This window comes from Mustela lutreola, chromosome 4, assembly GCF_030435805.1.
Source record: "Mustela lutreola isolate mMusLut2 chromosome 4, mMusLut2.pri, whole genome shotgun sequence".
Taxonomy (NCBI): domain Eukaryota; kingdom Metazoa; phylum Chordata; class Mammalia; order Carnivora; family Mustelidae; genus Mustela; species Mustela lutreola.
In genome coordinates, this window is record NC_081293.1 from 185931973 (window position 1) to 185950452 (window position 18480).

General features: G+C 35.8%; 1 long non-coding RNA gene across 3 annotated transcripts in view; it reads left to right on the plus strand.

Moving 5' to 3' along the window:
* LOC131829811 (uncharacterized) overlaps positions 1 to 12156 on the plus strand; it is a 288985-nt gene extending 276829 nt beyond the window's left edge. Inside the window, exon 9 of one of the 3 annotated variants that reach the window (XR_009353010.1) lies at positions 11161 to 12156. This is a non-coding gene — a long non-coding RNA (uncharacterized LOC131829811). The remainder of the gene's footprint in view (positions 1 to 11160) is intronic. The other 2 variants (XR_009353008.1, XR_009353009.1) reach the window with 2 other exon arrangements.
* Positions 12157 to 18480: the final 6324 nt, after the last annotated feature.

An 18480-nucleotide genomic window follows, 5' to 3' on the forward strand; every position in this document is an offset into this window, starting at 1 on the left:
TAAGCTTCAGTGGTATGTGGGGTATAGACAAATATATTAAAAGCCAAACCTACTGGTTTATTATTTTTAATCCAGCTAAATATCTTGAATGGGAACTTAAGTGTTATATGCTTAAATTATAACATAAAATATTGTGATACCTAAATGACATGTTTGATCCATTTGAGCCTCCGATTCTCCTATTCATAACTAGCCCAATGACACTACAAATATTGTTAACTTTATTCTTTAACACTGTATAGCTGCGGTGCTCTGCTTGGAACATTATCTTAAACAAGGAGCATATGGGAAACAAACCTTATTTTCTGTGCTGACAACATTTGATATATCACACTTTTAGATAAAGTAGTAGCCTGCAGTAAATATTGCTTTTTAAATATTGGAAAAGGTGTGTGCCTTCCCCATTAGAAAAGACAAATAAAAATAAACAGAAGAAAAAGAAATTATGTGTGAGTTATTCTCCATCTCCCTCCCCCAAAGCAGGGTCTTATCTTTTGGGTACATTTTCATCTAATATCTTTCCACATATTGTGTTTCTATGACATTTTTTACTCATTTTTAAAAAATATATAGGATGCCTTTTAGCTCTAATTTTTCAACTCACTTTCAAAGACTGTTGAAACTAGGAGGGACCAAGAAGGTGATCCCATTCTGAATGTCTATTTTACTTACTGAGAAACCGAAACTACACGAACGTTACATACCTAATAAAGTGGAGAGCCAGAGCTTGGTTTTTGATGTCTCTAGATAAAACTAAATTCTGCTCTGAAATTGAAACACATTTATAAAACTCAATTATTGTTTATATTATTCATTTTGGGTTAGTTTAGCTTTAGTGATGGCATGACATGATTAAAGAAATAACTTTACATAAATAGAAGTCTAATATTTTGTCTCCAGTGTGCATTAGATTTTATTAGATTTAGTCATGTCATGCATTCGTAAAATCTGGCCAAATATCTAGAGTAATATAAAAACAGAATGAATCCTGCTTGGGAAGAAAGTTCGTGGTATCTATCATTTCAGCAAATTGCTTAGTTTAGTGTACTGGGGGGAAAAGGGAAAAAGAATCTTCAATTGTGATGCTACACATTTCAAAGCAACATTCAAAGGGCTTTTGAGGGCAGGAAATTCATCCTGTCAGAATAACGTCAATGTTAGTCAATATCATTAATTTTATTCCTTTGTGTTTAGAGGACTGACAGTAGTCACCCATCATCTTTAGGTCAAGGAGTGACAAGGAATAATGCAGGATCCTGGAAAAGACATAGACAAAGTATACCCAAGGGCTCAAAGTTCCTGATGTTTTTCTGTAAATTAGAAACCTAAATCTCCAGAGTAGAGTTTCCACTTACACCTACTGCAATGTAAGCCTTTTATTTCCACTCAAAAACTTTAAAAGTAATGGCTACAATTTACTTGCCATGTTCTTTATCTTGATTCTTCCCTTCCCCATCATTTATGCTTAGGTGTGTATATATAGAAGCTTCTTCCTTTCTCATCACCCATCTCCTCTTGCTGAGCTCAAACTAGGTAACAACCGCCTATCTGGGATCAAATGTTATACTCCAAGCCTCTCATCATGACAACAGTGAACACATCAGGCAGGAGGAGGGAAAGGTGGCTAATTTTAAAGAATAGAAGCTGTGATTTGGATACAAATAGGTTAGTAATAATCCCTGAAGTACCTGCCAATTTAGAATGGGGTGGGGGGAGCCAAATAAGCAGAATGATTATGATATAGTTCTTCATAAGGACTTGAATATCATTCCTTTTATGACATCAAGGCAAAGAGGTTGTCCACTGCATATGAGCATGCCTCCAGGGAGAGATGACCTCTGATATTTTTGGCAACCAAACCTGTAGTAGAAATTTTCCATGGTTTCTGGCTTTGGGCTGCCTGTAATCCTTTCCCATTGGACCTAAACTAACAAGGAGGAGACACTCATTTTCTATGACAATGGAAATAGGTCCTCTGCCTGGACCTATCAGGCCCCCACCCCCACCGAAGCCTCTCTCCACTAAAATAAGCATATTTTTACTTCAAACTTTTCTGACATGGCAGGTCTTTCAGACTTTCTAAACCTTTTTGGTTTAGATGTTTGGAAAGGTTATATGTTATATGATGTTTGGAAAGGTTCTTTCTAGAACCTTTCCAATGTGGTAAACTACCTTCAGTGGGGATGATACAGAGGTGTGTTCTGACAGAGATTAGTCTGGTACTGACATGTTACCTTGTCCCGATTGATACTTCGCTATGAATTCACTGCAATATTCACTTTCTTTTTGGTAGACTTCTCTGGTAGACTTCTTTTGGGTTTACTGCCTATTATATACTATCTCCTATTGCATATGTTATTTCCAAAATCTATTATGTTGACTTAGAATTATACAGAAGTGAATTGTCTTACCTAGATTTCTGTTAATTTCCTTTTAGATTTTATCAACCATCCCATTTTATTAAAGATATCTTTGGATCAAAAGTGAACATGAAATGCTCCCAGAGGACAAGAGGGAATACTTGGCTCTTGACTCTCTAGTTTCTTATGGCCATTTGGGGAGACGATGTTGATTTCTTCTGGTTTTTCACCAGTGTGTTCAAAGTAGGATATTTCACTAAGGGCCATGATCTATGAAGCTTTTAGGATTTCCCAGTGTATTTCTCAGACGCTTGACTACAGTCTTACACTTTTTAAAAACGTGTTTTACTGTGAATATTTTTATATATATACAAAAGCAAAAAGAACAGTATAATAAATTCAACATATCATTCTTTGACAATTCATTTGCATTCAACTGTTATTAATACCTGACCAATCTTGTTTACTCTGTACCTCTACTTACTCTACCTGCATTGTTTTTGAGTCAAGTTTAGAAATCATATTTTATTTTTAAACATTTTATTATATATTTTAAATGATAATATCTCTTCATTCTAACAAATCCACCATGTCATTGTCATAACTGAAAGGCATTATCAATACTTCCTTAGTGTCATCAGATATTCAAGCAGTGTTCATATTTACAGAGTTATCCTTTATAACCTTTTACATATTTTTTCTTTGCATTTTTCATCATTCATTCATTCATTCCTTTTCCCTCCACCCTCTTCCTTTCTTTCTCTCCCCCACCCCCATTTTGTTTCTTTGAATCAGTATATGTATGGCAACTGGTTAGTATATTTCTTGTCTCTTAAGTCTTTCTTCATCTCTGTCATTGTGTGTGTGTGTGTGTGTGTGTGTGTGTGTTCTGTTTTCTTTTTTGGTATGTTGTTTTTAAAGGGACCATATATATATTTTTTGGTCTTGTAGTTTTTCCCACAATATGAATTTTCTGACTGCATCCACATGGTATCACTTAATATGTTTTGTGTTTCTCTGGGATTTCCTACAATTCATTAGTGAGATGTATGGATTCGTTTAGATTCATGTTGCTATTTATTTGTTTACTTTCACAAGACTACTTCATAGGTGGTGCTAGGCTGTGTTTAGCTATCAGGAGGTATATGATGTTTGGTTGCCTCTCTTTCTGGGACATTAGAAGCCCTTGAAAATCATTGCGTAAACCTATTATTCCATTAGAGGTTGTATGATGTTCATATGTTAATTATATCATTCATTTCCATTTACTAGCTGGAACTTACATAAAAAGAAACATTCTCCTTCAACTATTGTGTTGCCATGTTGTACAGATTTCATAAGAAAAGTAGGGTAGATAGTCAATTCCCTTTATATGTCAGTCATAAAATAATGAAGCAGTTCTCTAGTATCTCCCAAAAGTGACCAGTGGAGTGTGTGTGTGTGTGTTGTGTTTAGTATCTCTATGCCCTCATAGATTCTATCTATGACACATATTCTGTTTATTGGTCCTTATATTGTCCTTTCTTTGGCCCGTACCCATTTTGTTTGGATTCTTACCCTTTTTCAAAGACTGCTCATCTCTGATGATGTCATTACTTTCTGATCTCCCAGAGTCATGTTTATATACAGAATATTGAAGAAGTTGTAAACAGAGACCATTGTCTCTAATGGGTCAAGAGATCAGAGTATCTTCCTTGAAGGAACAAGAGGAGGCACCTTCAGAGCCAAATGAATATATATTTTGCTCTCTAAAGCAAAGAAAAGGTTTTTAATTAACCAAGAAAGAGGACTATGGTTAAATACTTGGTTTCATACTCAAAGATGAAACTTGGGGTTGCTCTTATGGACTTTTCTTGGATTGTGGAATAAGTCTACTGCTAAGAAATAATAATAATACTGTAAAATCCCAGCCAACCAAACTAACAGTTTGAGATTAGACATTTGTTTAATGTGTTGTTGACCCTGTGTTCCATGTCTATAATAGTGCCCAAATTATGTAATCAGAGAGGCTAGTATACATTCAAATTATGATAAAAATATCACACATTTGTATAATATTTTGAACTTCCTTCAGTGCTTTAACATACATTATCTCCATTTGATTGCAGTCTTTATGACAGATGTTTAAGGGGAAGAATTCACTCAAGGATTATGCTAGTAGATAATTCCTGGGGACATCTAAGTGAATGTTGCTTCTCTGTGGTTTAAAGGATGACAAAATACATGAAATAGTAGACAGAAGTCTTCTGACTTCATTCCAGTAGATTTGGTATTGTATGGGGGGAAAAAGGAAGTTAGTTAGGGTTATAAAAATATAGTAGCATATTTCTCTCCTAACATATATTATTTTTGTAATATTCATACTTATGAGCTCAATTGGATACACCAAGGATTTTTGTGCCATGATGGATGTCAACATGGTGACTTCACTTACTGCTTTCACAAGTTAGAATATTTTCCCCTCTTATGTTTCATTTATCTCACTTAAAATTTTTTTCTGTTTTTTTTTTACCCCAAATTCAGTAAGAAGTCACAGTACTGAATATCTCCAACTATTTCAGTGACATGTGAAAATGCAGTAACATCTTTCTGAAATCTATTTGCACAGAGCTACACTTCTGGGCTTGAAAAAACTCTAAAGAGCCGTTTGTACTTAGCTTCACCTTTACTATGGCACTAATCACTGCCTTATTTTTCTATTATGGTTACTGTTGTTGCATGCTTTGTCTCTACCACAAGATTATGATTTCCTGTCCTAGTTCAACAGATACTTATGGAATGAGAGACAGACTATATTTGAGGCATAGCCTTAGATGGTGTGCTGAGTGTTGAGAGGATGATTGTGACTCAGCCCCCACTTACAAGGAGATCCAGTTTAGTGGCATTAGGGGAGGGGAAAGATGCATAAAGACAGCACATCACAACACAGTAAGTGCAGTGGTGAAGATCCGTGAAGTGTAACATGGAAGTAGAGGAGGAGAATGCCTGACCCAGCCAGAGGCAGGCAGGAGCTAAAGTTACTGTCCTTCTACTCCAGGTGCTTAGTACCCATGAGCGTAAAACAAGACCTCATTGTTTATCTCAACTACAGTTATGTTGAGATTCGTTACTGTTCTGTGAGAGCAGTGATTACTGTATTCTCACCAATTCATTTTCATCAACATGACTTCTTTTACAGAATATAATTCTTAAAAAAAATTTGTTGGACACCTTTTTCCAAAAAGGAACACAACAATATAGAGGATCTAGAAGCAGCTTCTGCTAGGATTTGAAAGCAATCTGAAAGCATCTTTCACCATCTCAGTAGCCATGCTTGGTGCAGCTAATTTCACTAAATGGGTTGTATTTCTCTTCCTGCCTTCCCATACTACCAGATGCCATTACCATAACCATCAAAGATTTTTTTTTGAACAAGTGGAGTGTCACCTATTTCTGAAAAATTGCCAGAAATGATTCTGAATTCCAGATCTTGGGCTTAGCATCACTAAGCTGGACAAGGTAGGGTCAGCTGTCCTTATTATTATTTTGCTATTCTCACTAAATAGGTGGTTTGAAAAACTCTGCTTTCAAAATCTTTTCAAAAGGAATTGCTGATCAAAGAATTTTCCATTAAATGGATGAGAGTATTGACCTTAACTGAAAGATCAAATATTGACATGCCACCTCTAAGCATCTAGATCTTAATGGCCTCTGCCTACAAAGCCCTTTGATATAGCTTTCATCTTCAAATGTATATAAACTGTGAGGTTTGGAATCTGCTAAGGTGTCCTAATTACAATTAATTGTTTTTATGGCTACCTTTAGCAACATTTTTTACATCAGATTATTTTATTTGAATGCTTGTAATTTCAGCAACTCCAAGGCTCCAGAGGCTTACTATATCTACTTTTTGGCTAATAGTTGGCACTTGTTAAGTGATTAATGAGGTCAATGAGTTATCCAATATCCTTTACTTTTCCAACCACTGACACTTACTGTAATGATGATGCATTTCAGGTCTAGAACACCCTCAATGTCCATCAAGGACTGTTGAAAGGAAAGTAAACCTCTATCCTTCAGTGACAGTTTTTAGGAATTTGCCATTTCTCTGATTTATTTACATATTTTTTTCCTCAGTCTCTGTTTTGTTGTCCTCTTTCCAGTTTTATTTTTAGGTGAGTATTTCCTCTGCTCCTATGCTACTATGGATTTCACAAAGCTAGTGTCCCACTCCATGTCCCAAGATAATTAAATATTATATATACATCAGGCTATACTTAAAGAAGAGCCTCAGCCCATCTGAGATATGACGGAGTTAGATTAACAGTCTCTACCATATTCTCTTCTAACTTCTCATTAAACAAACAATGATAAATAAAAGAAAAGGATATTCAATTATATTTGGAAATTTTGGGTGATGGCCAACAATTGGACTGGGAAAAATATCTACTGTTTGTTATACATGGATCAGCTTTTATGCAGAAATCACAATTAGTTCATTAAGTTCATCTTATTATCAGTTTAGTCAACAAAATACTGTATACACTTGACTTAAGGGAAACCCAATACTGAGCAGCTGCTTGGTAGAAATTTAGAATTTGTCTTCTGAACTTTCATTCATGTTTTTTCTTTGTACCTTGTATACTATTTATACTTCATGGGAGATGCTATTCCTGCACTTAGTTAGAAAAAGCAATTCCTGGAACAAAATAGGGCATGTGTGAACATAAATAAGCAGTTGGGAACCATACACAATGGGGTAGCCTATCCTTAGAAACCTTATGTAGATGAAGGAGCTATCAGCAAATGAGAGAGACCTCAACAAAGGACTTGTTCAAGAGATATACCATATATGGTCAAGAAGAACTACAGTTAATTACATTTCTTTAAAGTAAAAATTCTTGTATAGTTGGATAACCATGAAATTTAAAGACAGATGAATGGTGTAGGGTTGGTAGTAAGAATTTTTGTAGCTAACAAGGAACAGCCACTTGAGTATTTGGGAAAAATTGCACTTATTTGAAATACAGTTCCACAAAGCAAGAAACAAAATTAGAATGCATCTTCTTTGTCATCCCACAAAATTATGGGAAGCTCAAGCACACATTTGACAGTCCTTAAGTTGGTAATTGACAATTTTTAAGTTTTTTATTTTAAAAATGAAATCAAAATTTCTAATCACTGAGGAATTGAAGTATATAAAACCTAGACTATAACACAAGGTAGATGACAAAGGAAAAATTAAAGGAGTATAAAATTTTAAGTTTAAAATTTAGGCAAGTATAACTATTATGACAAAATATTAAATGGTAGAACCTACTTTTTTTGGAATTGTATTAATATCAACAAGAGATACATAACAAGATACATAACACAAATATAGAGAAAGAACTGACAGGAAAGGTCAATAATATAAACAAGAAAAGAGGTGTCCATATTATTAATCAGACAATGTAGAAGTAAAAAAAAAAAAAAAAGGCAAAGAGAGACACTCTATGTCAATAAATGTATTATAAAACAGATTTAATTTCTACTGTGTTACCACTCAAAACATATTATACAAATCCTATTAGTTATGTTTTGAGATGATATGTTTTGAGGAGGAATCTCTTTGTAGAAGACTTTCATTCCTATTGTATAGTACAGATCAACAAGACATAACACTGATTTGGATGAGATAAAGGAAGCTCAAAAAACACACATCTCTTCTCATAGAATACAATTATGACTCTAATTGAATTGCATGAATAGTTTTGGTTGGATAATATCTTCAGTTTGGGAACTTATTTTAATTTAGAAGTTGGGGGAAATTTCACAGACTAAAATAAACTGGTGGCATTAACATTTTTAAGAACAACCAAATACTGGTGCACCATCATTGTCAAAGGTAAATTTGGGCATGGAGGCATGAGATGTTTAATCCGTACAGTTGACATTACTCTTTTGCTTCACATATTAATGACACTTGCTCAGTTGTTTTGTTTTGTTTTGTTTTCTGTTTATCTCACCCCACCTCTCCATGTTACAGGATATCCTTTCCTTGTGTCTTATTTGGGAAAAACTAAAGAGACTACTACAGGTGACTGGGACACAGTTACCATTTTATTGGCAAATAAATACCACTACTTTTGATACTTCGCTTTAGAAGATAAGGAAATTAGTGCCTCCACCCTTCTTTTACTTGTTCTGCAGTCCTACCTCATAATTTTGGCCATTTCTACTTTTGTTTTAATGCTCCTAAAGTTGATGTTATTTATATTATGTTATATAGCTATCATGAAGTCCTTTTAGAGTATGTGATTTGTCTCTGGATTGATACTAGAATTTCTAAAAACTAAATTGAACAGCACTGACATTATAGGACCTGTGAAAATACTATTTATTGCATTTCTTATTTCTTAGGTTGCTCCTTGGTTTGTTAGCCAACTTCATAAGGAAGAGTGTGTGAGAGAGAAATTTTTCAAGTTCTTATGTATTTGAAATTACTTTTAGCCCACGATGACCGTTGACTGATAATTTGATAGAATATGGAATTCTTGGTGAAAATTATTTTCATTTATTGAAAGAACTTCAAAGGCATTGCTGTATTGTTTTCTTGGATTTAGGGTGACTGATGGCAAGTATGCCATCAGTTTGATTATTTCTTTTTGGACTGTTGTTTCTTTCTGTTTTTTTCCCTGTGGTTTTAGGATCTTCCTTTATCTGGGATGTTATGAAATATTGCAATAATATTCCTAGAGCTAGGTCTTCCTTTATTTGTGTGGATGGCCTTTTCAATCTGGAAACTCTGAGAAAATTTCAGTTATTTGTCCTTTAATAATATTGGTGGCATTTTTCTCTTTTCCCTTTTAGGCAGGTGTTCTCCTAGATTAATTTTCTGGCTTTTACCTTTTGTCTTTTCTATTTCTGTGTTTTGTTTTTTTAAGATTTTATTTATTTATTTGACAGAGAGAGATCACAAGTAGGCAGAGAGGCAGGCAGATAGAGAGAGAGAGAGAGAGGAGAAGGAAGCAGGCTCCCCACCAAGCAGAAAGCCTGTTGTGGGATTCGATCCCAGGATCCTGAGATCATGACATGAGCTGTAGGCAGAGGCTTAACCCACTGAGCCACCCAGGCGCCCCTCTGTGTTTTTGTTTTCATATTATGGATGATTTTCTCAATATTCTTTTTTTTAAAGATTTTATTTATTTATTTGACAGAGATCACAAACAGGCAGAGAGGCAGGCAGAGAGAGGAGGAAGCAGGCTCCCTGCTGAGCAGAGAGCCTGATTCAGGGCTTGATCCTAGGACCCTGGGATCATGACCTGAGCCGAAGGCAAAGGCTTTAACCCACTGAGCCACCCATGTGGCCCTGATTTTCTCATTATTCTAAAACATGTATTTATTTTTCTTTACCACTCACAGGGTTTGTTGTTGTTGTTGTTGTTGTTTACTACTCATGTTTTAAATTTTCAAGAGTTTTCTTGGGTTCTCTGGACTTTTTTCATTGCTTCTTGATTTTTGAGATGAACCAACTTTTCAAAATCAGCTGAAAAACTAATTGGAGCCTTTTAAAAATTACAATTTCCCCCCAATTCATAATTATTCTCTGGGACATTTTTCCCACTTGTTTACCTTGGTCTCTTTTCTTTTTAATCTATCAAGTTTATATGGCATCTTCTGACTGCCCATTAGAAAAGATAAAGAATTTTCATGATGATAAAATATTACACACAGCAGAACCAATGTAATGTGGTTGTAATATTAAATCATTAGGTACAGCTGACTGCTCAAAAGTGAATTTTGAAGATTCATTTTTCAAATGGATTACCTTTATATTCCTTTTGAATTTATTTAGAATCATCAGTGATTCTCAAACTTAGTTGCATTCGGCAGTGGCCTTGAGAATTTTGAAAAATACTGATATCTAAGTCTCATCAGCAGACATTCTGAATTTTTTTTTTCATTTTTTTTGGCCAGAGTTTGGGGTGGGCAGTACACATAAAGGGGTTTAAATCTTGCAGCTCATACTCTTTTAATCTATATCATTATTTATTTCCTACTATTTCTTCTATCCCATGTTGTTCCCTTTTAAATATTTCCTCTTTTAAAAAATTCCACTGAATTTCCTTCAAGTAGATTTTTGATAATTTTTTGGGTAAATTTTTGTGTCCTTGTTTACTAAAAATGTCTTACTATAATGTTATATTTGATCGACAGTTTAACTCCGTATATATTTATAAAGCCAAAGCATGCTCAAACAAATTATATTTAACATATAGTAATGATGATGATAAGTCTGATGTCAGGCTGCTTTTTTTATTTTTGTAAGTTATATTATATCATTTTTTAAAAAGCTTTTAATAGTTTGTTTTCATTCTTGGGGCTTTGAAATTTCAAAAGTATATGTCTTGCCGTGAGTCTATTTTTCTCAGCACTAGGAAGCCTCTTTCAATGTGAACATTGTCATTCATGAGCTCTGGGAAATATCCTCTGACTTTCTTGGTAATCTCTGGTCCCTTTTCCTCTCTTCATCCTCTGTTTCTGAAACTGTTTTAGCAATGTCCAATAGAAATATAACGCAAGCCACGTATGTAATTTCAGGTTTTCAAGTACTTATATTAAAAAAAAAAAAAACTAAAATGAAACAAGTGAAAAGAATTTAAATATTGTATTTAGCCTCATCTAACAAAAATCATTTTAATATGTAAAACAATTTTACTATATAAACAACGTTAACATTATTAATGAGACATTAAATTTTAAAGAGTTTTCTCCAGTTCTCTCACCTTTTTTCGTTGCTTCTTGAATTTTAATATGAACCAACTTTTTTTATTTATAGTAAGCTTTGGAAGTATCCTGTGTAGAGCAAAGGAAACAGTCAACAAAACAAAGAGACAACTCATGGAGTGGGAGAAGATATTTGCAAATGACATTATGGATAAAGGGCTGGTATCCAAGATTTATAAAGAACTTCTAAAACTCAACACCCAATAAACAACCCAGTCAATAAATGGGCAAAAGACATGAACAGATACTTCTCCAAAGACACACAAATGGCTAACAGACACATGAAAAAATGTTCATCACCATTAGCTATCAGGGAAATTCAAATCAAAATCACATTGAGATACCACTTTACACCAGTTAGAATAGCAAAAATTAACAAGACAGGAAACAAGTGTTGGCAAGGATGTGGAGAAAGGGGAACCCTCTTACCCTGTTCATGGGAATGCAAGCTGGTACAGCCACTCTGGAAAACAGTATGGAGGTTCCCCAAGATGTTAAAAATAGAGCTATACTATGACCCAGCAATTGCACTACTAGTTATTTACCCCAAAGATACAGATGTGTAGTAAAAGAAGTGGCACATGTACCCCAATGCTCATAGCAACATTGTCCAAAATAGCCAAACTGTGGAAGAAGCTGAGATGCCCTTCAACAGATGAACGGATAAAGAAGATGTGGTTCATAAATACAGTGGAATATTACTCAGTCATCAGAAAGGATGACTATCCACCATTTACATCTACATGGATGGGACTGGAGGGGATTAAGCTACGTGAAATAAGTCAAGCAGAGAAAGACAAGTATCATATGATTTTACTTGTATGTGGAACATAAGGAATAGCATGGAGGACCACAGGGGAAGGGAGGGAAAACTGAATGGGAAGAAATCAGAGAGGGAGACAAACCATGAGAGACTGGACTCTGGGAACCAAACTGAGGGAGGGTTATGGAAGGGAGGGGGTTGGGGAGATGGGGTAACAGGATGACGGATATTAAGGAGGGCAGGTGTGGTGATGAGCACTGGGTGTTATACAAAACTAATGAATTGTTGAACACTACATAAAAAAATAACGATGTACTATGTGTTGGCTCATTGAACATAATAAAAAATATTTTTAAAAAAAATATCCTGTGTAGTTTACAATTATGACATATCTCCTTTCAGACTGACCACATTATTCCTTTTTTTAATTTAAATTCAATTAGCTAAATATATATATATGTATATATGTATGTATATGTGTGTATATATATATATATATTTTACATATTCTTTACCCATTCATCTATCAATGGACATCCAGCGTTTGCTTTTATCTTGATGAAGTCCCTATAGTTCATTTTTACTTTTGTTTCCCTTGCATTTGGTGATGTGTCTATCAAAGGTTGAAGGGGTTATTGTCTTAAATCTATCTTAAATCTATCAATTTGGGTCTAAATTGCCTATTTCACCCAGGATCAGTTTTGCTTAGCTTATTGCATATTGTTTTATGTAGGCAATTTATCTTAAATATGCAATGAATATTTGCTTTTAGTATATATTTATGAATGAAGGATTTGATTGATTAGTGTAAATGATGGGCATGTCTTCTGAGAGGGATGACCATGTGCTCCCTATAAATACCGTATTGACAGGTAGATTTCCCTGAAGCTGCACTGGAACTTAAAAAGGCAACCCTCAAAACAATGAAGATTGTAATCTCAAGTCTGAATGTGTGTGTGTGTGTGTGTGTGTGTGTGTGTGTGTGTGGCTGTGTTGTATATGTACGTGTATAAGCTCTTGGACTATTAAATTTCCTGGGGATGAGGAAAGTGTCTTTTTTAATCTGTATTATATACTCCCAGATTTTTATACCATGTCTGATACATAGTAGACATTCAGTAGCTCAAATTAATACATTTAAAATAATAATTAATAGTAGGCATTAATAATTTGAAATAATATTTTTATTCCTCTTTGCTGCTTCTTTTAGTTTTCTGTCTTTTGCTACTTGATCTTTATTTTTTATTTATTTTTTTTAATATTTTTATTTTATTTATTTGACAGACAGAGATCACAAGTAGGCAGAGAGGCAGGCAGAGAGGGAGGAGGAAAAAAGCCCCCTGCTGAGCAGAGAGCCTGCCATGGGGCTCAATCCCAGGACCCCGGGATCATGACCTGAGCCGAAGGCAGAGGCTTTAACCCACTGAGCCACCCAGGCACCCCTTATATTCTCTTCTTACTTGGAAACTATATAATTCTACTGATAGTTGCTTATATAACTTAAGAAAGTGGTACATTTAAAGCTATATTTCAAATATAAATGGGCTTACATATGTGTATGCATATATGTGTGTAATGTCAAACATAAAAGCAAATATACTGACTCCTTTCATAACCCATAATAAAGTTAGTTCATTGATATAACCTAATTTGTCCTCTTTTTCCACTTCTGAAAGGCATGTCTATGATCTTAATACTAGTCCATTACCAACAATTCATTATTTCTATTAAATACACAGCTTTCTTTAGGGATTTATAAAATATCTATCTATCCTTATTAGGAATATTGTTATTGATCTTCTTACACATTTATTTAGATTTAATGCTCTCTGCCAGAACTTTCTTTCTATAATTAAAAAAAAAAAAAGATGTATTTATTCACTGTAGAGAAAGAGCATGTGGGGAGGGAAAGAGGAAGTGGGAGAGAGAAACTTTAAGAGACTCCTTGCTAAGCTCGGAGCCTGATGTGGGCTTAATCTCAAGACCCTGAGATCATGACCTGAGCTGAAACCAAGAGTTGGATGCTCAACCAACTATGCCACCCAGGAGCCCTTTTCTTTCCATAATTTAACTACTTAATCAATTAAAATTTCTGTATTCTAAGACAGCTTTCAATTCCCAGGATTCTCTATCTTCGCATAGGAGTGAAATAAGGAAACTACTGTTATAGTTTCTGATTTTTTTTTGTTTGTTTGGTTAGGAAAATGTTTTCCAGCTTATGAAAAATATCTTCCAGTTGGAATACAAACTAAAATAGTTGTAGAATTGTTGAATTACATATTTTTGTTCCCAACATGTTGTAGATCAATATCCTGGCATCTAACATTGGAAAAAGTCAGAGGTCAGCTTTATTCAGTTTTCTTTCTGAATTATATGCACATACTGCTTGGGTGATTAGGAAATTCTTTGTTTTAAGATTTCTGTAAATTCACTGAGATATGGTTTAGTTCACATTGCTTTCAATTGTCTTGTCTTTGAATCTGACTCTTTAGGTCTTCTTTTATTTCAGGAACTTTTTCTCATACTTGAAAAAAAATGTTTTCCTCCTGTGTGTTTTAACATTCCATAAATTGGATCCATTGCCTTTTCTTCTGAGTGTTGTTTTCTTTCTGCCTAGTGGTTGTGATCTCTTTATCTTTTTACTCTGAATCAAGGAAAACCTTTTGGTGAAAGTCATATTTAAACTGAGAACTCAGCTATGAGAAAGATATTGCCAAGGAAAGGTATCAACACATGGCTGTATACAATGGCTATATACCAGGCTACATACAAGATCAGGGACCAGAGAAATAAAGGACATGGTTGCTATCTTGAAATAGCTTATGGACATAGTGAGGCATCACAATAAATGAACACACAGTACAATATTCTGGTAAATCCTAGAAGAGTGGTATACTCAGTAATGATTCGGAACTCAGAGGACAGGCATCTAGCATGGCCAGGGGACAGAAGCTTAGATAAATCATGTGAGAGTTGGTATATCAGCTGAGTTCTAATAGAGGGAAGGAGCCATCCATTTGGAGAATGACCAGAAGGCTGTTCCAAGGAAAAAACAGCAAAATCGGCAGAGCCTTGAGGTGACAAGAGAGCAGGCTGCTTTCAGGAAGTGCACTCTGTAACTGAGCTTCTCAAAAGTGCTTTGATTAATTTGGGGATCTTTAATGGGCTAAATCTTTTGTTTTGTAGCACTGTAGGGCTTTGGGTCTTCTCCAGTCATGAGAAATATAGCTCTGTATTTTGCATGTGTTCATTTAAACAAAGCATTTTAATGAAAGCTGCAATATCCTTGAAACATAACTACCTCATTGTATGAGCTTGTTCTGCATTGTTGCATGTTAAAATGAATCATTGTGTGTAACACTCCATATCTGGGAGATTACTCTGTAGATCCATATTTGGTTAGGTTTATTGAGTTTGGCTCATGGTATTAGCATTATTACAGAACTAATAATGGATGTATGTTTCATTCTCCACTGGCAAAGGCATTCTAGTTGTAATATTGGGCAATAGCTCAAGAGATATATTCTATAAAAATATCCCATTTACAGTCTCTAGTGGAAAAATAAAAACACTCACTCCTCTGGCATTAAAAATTTAAGTTTACTGAAGTGAATTTAATTTTGTGACTAAAAGGGATATTTTATTGAGTCATGCCAGGTAAACGTTTGGAGAAAAGTTAGGGGAGAAGAGAAACCAGGGTTGGTACCAGGAACTAGTGATCAAGTACTCAGCTACGAGGTAAGCTTCAGTATCACATGCACGATCTATCAGCTGAATAAGAAAACTCATGGGCCTCAGATTCAGATAAGGAATTTGTCTAGGACACACTTGGATCCCAACTCTGTTCCTGTGTTCTCTTTCCAGTATATAATATGGAGAGATACTAATGGAGCAGGTTTAGACGACATTTGTGAATGGTCAGTTCAGTGAACCCTCCCCATGGAAAGCCTATTTCTGTCTTTATGGTTCAGAATATATTGGAGGGAGAGGAGGGGCTGTAGCTGCTATTGCTTTTATTTGGATAGATTAAAATCTCTGAAAAAGGCTTTTCCCTCCAACACACGTGTTATATGATTAGGGCATCTTCAGAGTTCACTGGATATTTGAGGGAAATCTATAGATCTCTAGGCTGTCATGGAGGGAGCCAGTTCCCTGGGCTGTTAGGAGAAACTTTATCCCTGTCCCCATCCCAACCGACCACTTATACTCCTCAAGTAATTTTCTACCTTTTTTTTTTTTTTTATGTTGTTCATTTATTATCTTTTTCATCTGGTACCTCAGAGGGCTTTGAAATAATAATGTTTAGCAGCAATTACTAAAATATATCTTTAGGGATAGACATACAAAAGAGGGATCTTATAATATTTATCCCATAAATATTTGTTGAGCAGCTACAATGTGCCAGGCTCTGTTTTAAATGCAGGCAATCAGGAATAAGCAAAAAAAGATAAGGTTCCAGACTTCATGAAAGTTATGTCTTAGTATTTCCACACAATCTAGATAAGTCATAGGATCAAGTAGGGGACATTGACAAGGCAAGCCTTCGTTAATCCCTGGGTTCCCTACTCTCATATTTAGTGTTCAGAGCACGCAGAAGTTGGGGCAGTTGTGTTTAGATGGTAAGTGCTAAAGAAAGCATCCGTTATAGGGAGCCATAAAAAGAACTTAACCAGGAGCCCTAGCTAGAGAGTAAAACATCCATGAGGTGGCTGGGTGGCTCATTCAGTTAAGCATCTGACTCTTGATCTTGGATCAAGTCTTCATCTCAGGGTTCTGGGTTCAAGCCCTGTGTTGGGTTCTGTGCTGGGTATGGCGCCTACTTAAAAAAAATTGTAAGAAAAACAAGAGTAAACTATTTGTTTTAGGAAAGATAGCATAACTTCAAATTGCTTTACAGACCTACCTGAATTTTATGATCTTTAGTCTCATTTTTAAGTGCTTGTTTTCTGGGGTGTCTGGGTGGCCTAGTTGGTTGAGTGGCTGACTCTTGATTTCAGCTCAGGTCATGATCTCAGGCTCTGCACTCAGTGGAGAATATGCTTCAGGATTCTTTCTCGCTCTCTGCCCGTCCCCCAGTTCGCATACTCTCTCCAACATAAGTAAGTAAATAAATAAATAAATATTTTTTGTAGTACTTATTTTCTTTTTTATTACCTCATTACCCTTCCACCATTAAAATGGCTCAGTCACTCTATGTTCCTTGTCTCCAGGGATAGATAAAACAATATAATTCAAATAACAAAAGACTTTCTCTCCAAGCTGTGTTTTAAAAGCCTAGCTGCTGAGGAAAACTAAAGCACATCCAACAAAGGTAAGAGAATTGGGAGAGTGAAGTAGAACCAATTGGAGGCAAATCCTCAATTTCTCCAGACTGGCTATCCCCCGGGATACAGCCTAATATGAGGAAGAATTCCCCACGAGTTCTCTGGGATCCGAGAAGAAGACTGAAGTCATTTCCTGATGAAAGCTCCAAGGGAAGATGTTAGGACCTTGGAGAAGAAATGGCAGGCAGATGCATCTGGGTGCAGGTGGTTTCATGTAAGCTTACATCTCCTAATCCCTAGCACATTGTCTAAGTAGCAAAATAGTTGCTTCATACCTAAGATGGGAGAGACATGGTACAATCAACCCGAAGGTGCCATGTGAACTGAAATAAGTAGCATTTCTGTAGCAGCCGGTGTGATCAGCTCTTCAGGGACCAGGAATGATGACAGGTGCCTTAGTGGATTCGTGTTTGGTCCGGCCATATTGATCATCTGGTGGTCAATTTCCTCCTCTACCCCCAGTAATGTCAGAGGAGGTCATCCTGAGAATGTGACCACTGGTTGACCAAAGAGCTGGACCCAGGCAATTGTAGACTCCCCATCCCCTTGTCTATCCTTAGAATTTATGTTCTGCCCACTGTCCTACAGTGGGAGCCATTTTCAAGAATTTAGCATTGAGAGAGCAAGGTGTTGAGACCGTCTGGACTGAATATGTGACCCAATCCCATTAAGGCCTCTATATAAACTCTTAATCTTCTGGAGCGCAGGTGCAGAGATCTAATCCTCTTGCAGCATCCAAGACAAGCCTTGTAAGTAAGTTTCCTTTCCACCTACTAATCTGGGGAAGGTCTGTTCTTTCTTGTTTCTCCCTGTCACCTGTATAGAGAAGCCTGTTTAAGATTTCACCAGGGAAACTCTCAAGTTTACAAACCAAGAAATACATGCATATAATCTCTTATATCTGATATCTACGTAGACCCCTTTTGGCAGAGACAAAACTCCAGTTGAATAAAGGTGCTAAATAGAAACACAGGAAGGGAAGAAAGGAAGGAGAGACAGAGAAGGAGGGAGGACCCAGGGAAGGAGGGAAGAAGGGTAGGCAGGAAGGAGGAAGAGGTACACAGTGTGTGGACTGAGATTCCTTCTTTCTGTGTTTCTGTTCATCCCTGTCTCAGTGACTGGAGGTCATTATAGGAAGGGTCTTGTAGACCTAGCTTGAACTAGTTTAGGTCACTTTTCCTACGTGAAGGATAGGAACTGTATTTCCAAGTTTCGTGGATCTAGCTTTTACATAAAAATATGATTTCTTTTGCCCAAAGGCAACTCTTTTTTTTTTTTAAAGATT